At 37.2% G+C, this 9,736-nt stretch overlaps 1 non-coding gene across 1 annotated transcript; it reads right to left on the bottom strand.

Moving 5' to 3' along the window:
• Nucleotides 1-1,518: 1,518 nt before the first annotated feature.
• LOC123762209 (5S ribosomal RNA) lies at nt 1,519-1,637 on the bottom strand. The gene has a single exon (XR_006773313.1). It is a non-coding gene; the product is annotated as a 5S ribosomal RNA (ribosomal RNA).
• Between the last annotated feature and the right edge of the window lie 8,099 nt (nt 1,638-9,736).

Genomic DNA, 9,736 nt, shown 5'->3' with positions numbered 1-9,736 from the left:
TTGCTTTCCTTATCTCTTTTTTAACCTTTCTAACGTCTATTGTGGGAAAGTTACTCGAATCTATAATAGCAAATAAAATTCGTCTTCATCTTGAAAAACATAAATTAATAATTGAGTCGCAACATGGTTTTATAAATGGCCGTTCATGTTTAACAAATTTGTTATCTTTTTATTCTAGCATTGTTGAGGCAGTAGATAGTGGTAAGGATTGCGATGTTGTGTACCTTGACTTTAGCAAAGCTTTTGATACAGTGCCACATGAAAGACTGATTAAAAAGTTAGAGTCTCATGGTATTGGGGGTGCTATATTAAGCTGGATTAGGGCATGGCTACACCAAAGGAAACAGAGAGTTAGTATAAATGGAGTCAAGTCAGAGTGGGAAAATGTTGTAAGTGGGGTGCCTCAGGGCTCTGTCCTGGGACCTCTGTTGTTTATAATATATATAAATGATTTAGATTCAGGTTTGAGTAGCAACATTTGCAAATTGGCCGATGATACGAAAATCGGTAGGGAAATTAATTCGGAGGAGGACTCACTATCACTTCAAGTTGATCTAGATAGGGTTTTGAAATGGTCGAAGGATTGGCAGATGCAGTTTAATGCTGATAAATGTAAAGTTCTGAGGTTAGGTAATGATGATAGGGTTACAAGATACGAGCTAGATGGTGTTGAGATTGCGAAGTCGAATTGCGAAAGGGATCTGGGAGTTATGATTAGTAAGAATTTAAAACAAAAGGATCAATGCATAAATATTCGTAATAAGGCAAATCGGACACTTGGATTTATTAATCGAAGCGTTAGTAACAAGACACCTGGTGTGGTTCTCAAGCTATATCTTGCTCTAGTTAGGCCCCATTTAGATTATGCAGTTAAGTTTTGGTCGCCATATAATGGAATGGATATAAATTCACTTGAACGTGTCCAGCGTAGGATGACTAAGTTAATTCCCCAAATTAGAAATCTTTCATATGAAGAAAGGTTGACAAAGCTTAAGTGACATTCCCTGGAAAGCCGAAGAGTTAGGGGTGACATGATAGAGGTTTACAAGTGGGTGAATGGACATAACATAAGAACATAAGAACATAAGAACAAAGGTAACTGCAGAAGGCCTATTGGCCCATACGAGGCAGCTCCTATTCTATAACCACCCAATCCCACTCATATACTTGTCCAACCCGTGCTTGAAACAATCGAGGGACCCCACCTCCACAATGTTACGCGGCAATTGGTTCCACAAATCAACAACCCTGTTACTGAACCAGTATTTACCCAAGTCTTTCCTAAATCTAAACTTATCCAATTTATATCCATTGTTTCGTGTTCTGTCCTGTGTTGATACTTTTAATACCCTATTAATATCCCCCCGGTTATGTCCATTCATCCACTTGTAAACCTCTATCATGTCACCCCTAACTCTTCGCCTTTCCAGTGAATGCAACTTAAGCTTTGTTAATCTTTCTTCATATGAAAGATTTCTAATTTGGGGAATTAACTTAGTCATCCTACGCTGGACTAAATGCCAACAGCATTTGGTGTTCCCAGGCGGTCACCCATCCAAGTACTAACCAAACCCAACGTTGCTTAACTTCGCTGATCGGACGAGAAGCGGTGTTCTCAACGTGGTATGGCCGTTGGCAAAAGGGGATATCAAAGGGGATATTAATAGGGTATTAAAAGTATCAACACTAGACAGAACACGAAACAATGGGTATAAATTGGATAAGTTTAGATTTAGGAAAGACTTGGGTAAATACTGGTTCAGTAACAGGGTTGTTGATTTGTGGAACCAATTGCCGCGTAACATTGTGGAGGTGGGGTCCCTCGATTGTTTCAAGCATGGGTTGGACATGTATATGAGTGGGATTGGGTGGTTATAAATAGGAGCTGCCTCGTATGGGCCAACAGGCCTTCTGCAGTTGTCTTTGTTCTTATGTTCTTATGTTCTTATGTGGTACCAATTTTTAAGAAAGGAGATAGATCACTTGCGTCAAACTATCGGTCAATTAGCCTAACGTCTATTGTGGGAAAGTTACTTGAATCAATAATTGCAAATACAATTCGTCTCCATCTTGAAAAACATAAATTAATAAATGAGTCGCAACATGGTTTTATAAATGGCAGTTCATGTTTAACAAATTTGCTAACTTTTTATTCCAGCATAGTTGAGGCAGTTGATAGTGGTAAGGATTGTGATGATAAAGTACCTTGACTTTAGCAAAGCTTTTGATACAGTGCCACATGAAAGACTAATTAAAAAAATAGAAGCTCATAGTATTGGGGGTGCTATATTAAGTTGGATTAGGGCATTGCTATTCCAAAGGAAACAGAGAGTTAGTATAAATGGGGTTAAGTCAGAGTAGGATAATGTTGTTAGTGGAGTACCTCAGGGCTCTGTCCTGGGACCTCTGTTGTTTATAATATATATAAATGATTTAGATTCAGGTTTGAGTAGCAACATTTGCAAATTTGCCGATGATACGAAAATCGGTAGGGAAATTAATTCGGAGGAGGACTCACTATCACTACAAGTTGATCTAGATAGGGTTTTGAAATGGTCAAAGGATTGGCAAATGCAGTTTAATGCTGATAAATGTAAAGTTCTGAGGCTAGGTAATGATGATAGAGTTACAAGATACTAGCTAGATGGTGTTGAGATTGCGAAGTCGGATTGCGAAAGGGATCTGGGAGTTATGATTAATAAGAATTTAAAACAAAAGGATCAATGCATGAATGTTCGTAATAAGGCGAATAGGACACTGGGATTTATTAATTGAAGCGTTAGTAACAAGACACCTGGTGTGGTTCTTAAGCTATATCTTGCTCTGGTTAGGCCCCATTTAGATAATGCAGTTCAGTTTTGGTCGCCATATTATAGAATGGATATAAATTCACTTGAACGTGTTGAATTATACGAAATTATACGATTATACAATTACTGAAAACGGCGATAAGTCATATTATGCTTAAACCCACCCCTCCCCTCTGCAGTTTTCAAAATATCTAAAATGTCGGAAATTTGACCCCTTTGCGTGAATTTTGAGCCGAATTTTGACTCTGCTCCTGTTTTCATTTTCAAATTACGACTTTTTATACCGAAAATTTGCCAATTACTAAAAAAGGCTATGGGTCATATTTTGCACCATCCCCCCTTCTCAACAGTTTTCAAAATATCTGAAATGTTGGAAATTTTACTCCTGAGAGTGATTTTTTAAGCTGAATTCTGACTCTCTGCACAAATTTTCATTTTCAAATTACGACGATTTTTCTGAAAATATGACAATTACTGAAAACGGCGACGGGTCATCTTTTGGTTAAACCCACCCCATCCCCCTGTAGTTTTCAAAATATCTGAAATGTCGGAAATTTGACTCCTGAGCGTGATTTTTGAGACGAATTTTGACTCTCTGCACCTTTTTTCATTTTCAAATTTCGACTTTTTATACTGAAAATTAGCCAATAACTGAAAAAGGCTATGTGTCATATTTTGCCCCACCCCCCATTCTTTGTGGTTTTAAAAAATCTGAAACGTCAAAATTTGACTCCTGAGTGTAATTTTTGAGTCGAATACTGGCTCTCTGAACCCATTTTCAAGAAAACAGCGATGGGTCATATATTGCCAAAAACAGCCTGCAGTTTTTAAAATATCTGAAATGTCGAAAGTTTGAATCCTGAGCGTGATTTTTGTGCCGAATTCTGGCTTTCTGCTCATATCTTCATTTTCAAATTACGACTATTTATACCGAAAATATGCCAATTACTGAAAACTGCGATTGGTCATATTTTGATCAAACTCCCCTGCAGTTTTCAAAATATCTGAAATGTCGGAAACTTGACTCCTGAGCGTAATTTATGAGCCGAATTCTGACTCGGCACCAAATTTCAGGTTCTAATTACGACTTTTTATACTGAAAATATGCAAATTACTTAAAACAGCGATAGGTCATAATTTGCCCAAACCTCCCTGCAGCTCTTTAGAGTCTTTGAAATGTCGGAAATTTATCTCCTGAGCGTGATTTTTGAGCTGATTTCTGATTCTGCACCTATTTTCGTTTTCAAATTATGATTTTTATTCCGAAAATATGTCTATTATTGAAAACGGCGATAGGTCATATTTTGCCCACACCCCCCTCCCCCCCTGCAGTTTTCAAAATATCTGAATTGTCGGAAATTTGACCCCTGTGCGTGAATTTTGAAACAAATTCTGACTCTTTGCCCATATTTTCATTTTCAAAATATTCTTTTTATACCGAAAATATGCCAATTGCAGAAAACGGCGATGGGTCATGGTTAGACCAAACCCCCCCCCCCCCCCCCTCCCGCAGCTTTCAAAATATCAGAAATGTTGGAAATTTGACTCCTGAGCGTGAATTTTGAAACGAATTCTGACTCTCTGCACCTATTTTTATTTTCGAATTATAAATTTTCGTACGGGAAAATTTGCCAATTACTTAGAAAGGAGATGGTTCATATTTTTCCCCCCTCCCCCCTTTACCATGATGTTTTCAAAATATCTGAAATGTCGGAAATTTGACTCCTGAGCGGATTTTTTTTATTCGAATTCAGACTCACTGCACCTATTTTCATTTTCAAATTACGAATTTTTATGCCGAAAATATGGCAATTACTGAAAACGGTGATGGGTTATATTTTGACAAAACCCCCCCTGTAGTTTCAAAAATATCTGAAATATCATCAACTTGAATCCAGTGCCTGAGTTTTGAGCTGAATTCTGACTCTCTGCACCTATTTTCGTTTTCAAATTACGACTTTTATAACGAAAATATGGCAATTACTGAAAAAGGCGAAAATCATATTTTGCCAAACCCCCCCCCCCCCCCCCCTGGAGTTTAGAAAATATTTGAAATGTCGGAAATATGAATCCTGAGCGTGATTTTTGAGACCAATTTTGACTCTACACCATTTTTTAATTTTCAAATTACGACTTTTTATAACGAAAATATGGCAATTACTGAAAAGGACAGTGGGTCTGATTTTGCCCCCCCCCCCCACCCTGCAGTTTTCAAAATCTCTGGAATGTCGGAAATTTGACTCACGAGCGTGATTTTTGAGCCGAATTCTGACTCTCTGCACAGTTTTCTTTTTCAAATTACGAATTTTTATACCGAAAATATGCCAATTACCTAAAACGGCGATGTGTCATATTTTGCCAAAACCCCCATGAAGTTTCCTAAATACAATGAAATGTCGTAAATATGACTCCTGAGCGTTATTTTTTAGCCCAATTCTGACTCTCTGCATCATTTTTAATTTTCAAATTACGAATATCTATACCGAAAATATTCAAATTACTGAAAACAACGATGAGTCACATTTTTCCCAAACCCCTCTGCAGTTATCAAAAGTTTTAAAATGTTGGAAATTTGACTCTTGAACATGATTTTTCAGCCGAATTCTGTCTCTCTGCACCTACTTTCGTTTTCAAATTACGACTTTTTATACCAAAAATATACCAATTATTGAAAACGGGAATAGGTCATATTTTGCCCAAACCCACCTGCAGTTTTCAAATTATCTGAAATGTCGGAAATTTGACTCCTGAGCGTGTTTTTTGATCTGAATACTGACTCTCTGCACCAATTTTCATTTTCAAATTACGAATTTTTTTTACCTAATATATGCCAATTACTAAAAACAGCAATGGTTCATATTTTGCCCAAACCCCCCGGCAGTTTTCAATATATCTAGAATGTTGGAAATTCGACTCCTGAGCATGATTTTTAAGCCGAATTCTGACTCTTTGCATCTATTTTCATTTTCAAATTATGATATTTAGTACCGAAAATATGCAAATTACTGAAAATATTCATAGGTCATATTTTGACCAAACGCTTCCTGCAATTGTAAAAATATCTAAAACGTCCGGAATTTAAATCCTGAGCATGATTTTTTGAGCCAAATATACTGACCTACTTTCATTTTCAAATTACGACTTTTTATGCCAAAAATATGGCAATTACTGAAAACGGTGATGGGTCATATTTTGCCCAAACCCCCCCTGCAGTTTTCAAAATATCTGAAATGTCCGGAATATGATTCCTGAGCGTGATTTTTGAGCCGAATTCTGACTATCTACACCTATTTGCAGTTTCAAATTACGACTTTTTATACCGAAAATTTGCCAATTACTAAAAAAGGCTATGGGTCATATTTTGCACCCCCCCCCCCTACCCAGCAGTTTTCAAAACATCTGAAATGTTGGAAATTTGACTCCTGAGAGTGAATTTTTAAACTGAATTCTGACTCTCTGCACCTATTTTCATTTTCAAATTACTACTTTTTTTTACCTAATATATGCCAATTACTGAAAACAGCGATGGGTCATATTTTGCCCAAACCCCCCCTGCAGTTTTCAAAAATCTGGAATGTCGGAAATTCGACTCCTGAGCGTTATTTTTAAGCCGAATTCTGACTCTGTTCACCTATTTTAATTTTCAAGTTACGACTTTTTATACCAAAAATATGCCAGTTACTGAAAACGGCGATGGGTCATATTTTGCCCAAACAACCACCCCACTGAAGTTTACAAAATATCTGAAATTTCGTAAATTTGACTCCTGAGCTTGATATTTGAGCCAAATTTTGACTCTCTGCACCTATTTTCATTTTCAAATTACGAGTTTTTATATAAAAAATATCCCAATTACTGAAAAAGGTGATGTATCACGTTTTGGCCACCCCCCTCCCCTACAGTTTTCAAAATACCTGAAATGTCTAAAATTTTACTCCTGAACGTGATTTTTTAGCCGAATTCTAAATCTCTGCCCCTATTTTCATTTTTTAATTACGACTATTTATAACGAAAATATGCCAATTACTGAAAAAGGCGATGGGTCATATTGGGTACAAGCCCCCTAACAGTTTCCAAAATATATGAAATGTCGGAAATTTTACTCCTGAGCGTGATTTTTGAGCCGAATTCTGTTTCTCTAAACCTATTTTCATTTTTACATAACGACTTTCTATACCGAAAATATGCTTATTATTGAAAACTCCGATGGATCATGTTTTTCCCAACACCCCCAGTAGTTTTCAAAATATCTGAAATGTTGAAAATTTAACTCCTGAGCGTGATTTCTGAGCCGAATACTGACTCTCTGCACCTATTTTAATTTTCAAATTACAACTTTTTATACCTAAATAATGCCAATTACTGAAAACAGCGATGGGTCATGTTTTGCGCGAACCCTCTGGCAATTTTAAAAATATCTGGAATGTCGGAAATTCGACTCCTTAGCGTAATTTTTTAGCCAAATTCTGACTCTCTGCACCTATTTTCAATTTTTATATTACGACTTTTTATACCGAGAATATGCCAATTACTGAAAAAGACTATGGTTTATGTTTTGCCACCACTTCCCCCTCTGCAGTTTTTAAGATATCTGAAATGTCGGAAATTTGACTCCTGAGCGTGACTTTTGAACCGAATTCTGACTCTCTACACCTTATTTTATTTTCAAATTACGGCATTTTATAACGAAAATATGTCAATTACTGATATCTCGGATTAGTCATATTTTGAGCAACCCCCCCCCCCCCAGCAGTTTTCAAAATATATTAAATGTCGGAAATTTGACTCCTGTGCGTGATTTTTGAGGCGAATTCTGGCTCTCTGCACCTATTTTCAATTTCATATTACGAAGTCTTATACCGAAAATATGCAAATTACTTAAAACGGCTATGTTCATGTTTTGCCCCCCACCCCCTGCAATTTTCAAAATATCTGAAATGTTCGAAATTTGACTCCTGAGCTTGATTTTTGAACCGAATTCTGAGTCTTTGCACCTATTTTTATTTTCAAACTAGCATTACCCGGCCACGTGTTGCTCTGGCTGAGCAACGTATGTGCGTTGTTGAGCCACAGCAACCTTCTTTGTTCCCCAGTCCTCCCCACCATTCTCTCCTCACCGGTGTCCTCGGCTTCCCAATTATTCTCAATTCTACCGTCCCCTCGTCCTCCCCACAATTCCCCACTCCACCATCCCCTCTTCCTTCCCACCATGCCCCACTCCCCTGTCCCTTTGTCCTCCCCACCATTCTCCATTCCCACATCCCCTCGTCCCCACCATCCCAAACTCCCCCGTCCCTTCGTCCTTCCCCACCATTACCCCCTTCTCTTGTCCCCTCATCCTCCCCACCATCTCTCACTTCCGTCCCCTCGTCATCCCCAACATTCCACACATCCCTCGTCCGATGCCTTCCGAAATGAACAAATCAACAAGGGTCGTGACGTGGATTCGAATATGCGCCCGGGAGCATCCCAAGACACTGCCTTAATCGACTGAGCTACGACAAGGTAAAATGGTTGAAACCGAAGTTCTACTGAACTTACTGGATCCCGTAGCCTCTCCGAGGCACAAACCAGGAATGGTTTGTGCCTTGTGCCTTTCCAAATGGTCTGATGATCCCATCAGAAAATTGGGAACATCAAGAGATCTGATGTTTCCATCACTGAAGTATGAGAAAAACAGTTAAAAAATTAAATGAAAATTTGACAAAAAAATAAACTAAACTCACGAAATGACGAAATGACAAAATGTATGGCAAACAACACAGCTGAATTCCAATGCAATTGGCACAAAATAATTATATCAAAATGAAAATAAATCCAAAATCTATGATAATTCAATTTATCAATGCAATCAGAAACATTGAAATGGAATTGTAACATATTTTGCATAGCATGTGCATTGCTCCTGCATGCAACAGATGGCGCTGTTTTTCAAGAAAAGCATATTTTTACCAGTCAGAGGTGTGGCATCTATACTTATACCTACGAAATAACCGGTATGGTAAACAACACAGTTCCATTCAAACACAATTTCACACAAAATAATACAATAAAAAGTAAAAACAAATCGAAATCTTAGAAAAAAACGAAACTTAGAAACAAAAAACTTAGAAAGAAGAATCCCTCAACAGTTTTCAAAATATCTGATAAGTCGAAAATTTTACTCCTGAACGTGATTTTTGTGACGAATTCTGACTCTCTGCACCTATTTTCATTTTCAAATTACGACATTTTATACCGAAAATATGCCAAATATTGAAATCGGCGATTAGTAATTTTTTGACCAAACCCCCTTGCAGTTTTCAAATTATATTAAATGTCAGAAATTTTAATTTTCAGCATGATTTTTGAGCCGAATTCTCTCTCTGTGCACCTATTTTCATTTTCATATTAAGAGTTTTTATACCGAAAATACGCCAATTACTGAACACGGCGATGGGTCAGGTTTTTCCCAAACCCCCATGCAGTTTACAAAATACAAGAAATGTCGGAAATTTGACTCCTGACCTTGATGTTTGAACCGAATTCTGACTCTTAGCATATATTTTCATTTTCAAATTACGAATTTTATACCGAAAATATGCCAATTACTGAAAACGGCGATAGTTCATATTTTGACCCCTCCCCCTGCAGTTTTCAGAATATCTGAAATGTCGGAAATTTGACTCCTGAGCGTGATTTTTCAGCTGAATTCTGTCTTTCTGCACCTATTTTCATTTTCAAATTACAACATTTTATACCGAAAATATGTCTTTACTCAAATCGGCGATTAGTAATATTTTGACCAAACCTCCTTGCAGTTTTCATATTATATTATTGTCAGAAATTAAAATTTTAGCGTGATTTTTTAGCTGAATTCTGACTCTCTGCACCTATTTTCATTTTTATATATACGAGTTTTTATACCGAATATACGCCAATTACCG

Source organism: Procambarus clarkii, chromosome 34 (assembly GCF_040958095.1).
Source record: "Procambarus clarkii isolate CNS0578487 chromosome 34, FALCON_Pclarkii_2.0, whole genome shotgun sequence".
In the NCBI taxonomy this organism is placed as follows: Eukaryota; Metazoa; Arthropoda; class Malacostraca; order Decapoda; family Cambaridae; genus Procambarus; species Procambarus clarkii.
The sequence above is the reverse complement of the archived record's forward strand: the minus strand, read 5'-3'. Positions and strand labels throughout refer to the sequence as shown.